This window comes from Limulus polyphemus, unplaced genomic scaffold, assembly GCF_000517525.1.
Source record: "Limulus polyphemus unplaced genomic scaffold, Limulus_polyphemus-2.1.2 Scaffold14278, whole genome shotgun sequence".
Taxonomy (NCBI): Eukaryota; Metazoa; Arthropoda; class Merostomata; order Xiphosura; family Limulidae; genus Limulus; species Limulus polyphemus.
This window is the reverse complement of record NW_013679888.1, coordinates 4,725-6,960: the sequence shown is the minus strand read 5'-3', so window position 1 is coordinate 6,960 and position 2,236 is coordinate 4,725.

Here is a 2,236-nt window from a genome sequence, read left to right as displayed (position 1 = left end):
TTGATGACCTAATACATCCTATCGATATTTGTAGTTCATTTTAATGTTGTGTGTAGTAGATTACACATCCTGTCGCTATTTGTAGTTCATGTTAATGTTGTGTGTAATAGATTACACATCCTGTCACTCTTTGTAGTTCATGTTAATGTTGTGTGTAGTATATTACACTTCCTGATGCTATTTGTAGTTCATGTTAATGTTGTGTGTAGTATATTACACATCCTGTTGCTATTTGTAGTTCATGTTAATGTGGTGTGTAGTAGATTACACATCCTGTTGCTATTTGTAGTTCATGTTAATGTGGTGTGTAGTACAATACACACCCGTCCACACTTGTAGTTCATGTTAATGTGGTGTGTGGTACATTACACACCCATCCACACTTGTAGTTCATGTTAATGTGGTGTGTAGTACATTACACATCCTGTTGTAACTTGTAGTTAATTTTAATGTGGTGTGTAGTAGATTACACATCCTGTCGCTATTTGTAGTTCATGTTAATGTTGTGTATAGTAGATTATGAACCCGTCCATACTTGTAGTTCATGTTAATGAGGTGTGTAGTAAATTATACATCCTGTCACTATTTGTAGTTCATGTTAATGTGGTGTGTAGTAGATTACACATCTCGTCCATATTACCATCTATCTAACACTCAACGTGTACTCTACTTCTACAATCTTTCTAACATTCAACGTAGACTTTAAAGTTGCCCTAACTCATATAACCTTTCCCACACTCAATGTAGCCTCGAAAGTTGCCCTAACTCATATAACCTTTCCCACACTTAATGTAACCTCTAAAGTTGCCCTAACTCATATAACCTTTCCCACACTCAACGTAGACTCTAAAGTTTTCCTAACTCATATAACCTTTCTCTCACTCAATGTAGACTCTAAAGTTGCATTAACTTATACAATCTAACACTCAACACAGTATCTACAGCTGTTCTAACTTATACAATCTTTCAAAGACACAACATAGTATATACAGTTGACCTAACTTGTACAGCCTAGCTAAAATACAACACAGTATTTACAGTTGACCTAACTTGTACAATCTATTAAAGACACAACACAGTATCTAATGTTGACATAACTTATACAATCTATCTAACACTCAACATAGTATCTAATGTTGATGTAACTTATACAATATATCTAACACTCAACATAGCATCTACAGTTGACCTAACTTAAACAATCTATTTAACACTCAACACAGTATCTACAGTTGATGTAACTTGTACAATCTATCAAAGACACAACACAGTATCTAAAGTTCTTCTAACTTATACAATTTAACAAAGACACAACATAGTATCTACAGTTGTTCTAACTTATACAATCTATCTAACAATTGACATAGATGTGAAAAATCAAAGAAAAGGAGACTCGAGAGATTTCAAAATTTCCTTTTGATATTAAGAAGTTGAAACTTGGTTAATAGAGAAATTTGAATTATAAACTACATTTTCATGCCAAATTTATTGAAATACATTGAAAATAAATCTAATTAAATTTAAAGTGTAACATTGTCAAAGGTTGTAACATGTACAAAACAACCATGCCAAAGGTTAAAGTCTTCCATATAATCTACAAACTTCAGTATTTTCAAATCCTTCAATTTCCCAACAAATTCGAGCATTTTCAAGTCCTTCAATTTGCCAAATAACTCCAATACTGCTAATCCTTCAATTTCACTATGCAAACTCCAGCACTTTCAAATCCTAATTATAGGAGTATATCTCAATAAATCTCAAATGTTAGGCAGCTATTAAACGGGGTTTAAAAATTCCTCATTTAAAGTTACAAAAGGGGTTCCCACTTTACCTGCATGGACTGCTGTGAGGATTCCCACTTTACCTGCATGGACTGCTGTGGAGGTTTCCACTTTACCTGCATGGACTGCTGTAGAGGTTTCTACTTTACCTGCATGGACTGCTGTGAGGATTCCCACTTTACCTGCATGGACTATTGTGGAAGTTTCCATTCTATCTGCATGGACTATTGTGGAAGTTTCCACTTTACCTGCATGGACTGCTGTGGAAGTTTCCACTCTATCTGCATGGACTGCTGTGGAGGTTTCCACTCTATCTGCATGGACTATTGTGAAAGTTTCCACTATCTGCATGAACTATTGTGGAAGTTTCCACTCTATCTGCATGAACTATTGTGGAAGTTTCCACTCTATCTGCATGGACTGCTGTGGAGGTTTCCACTCTATCTGCATGGACT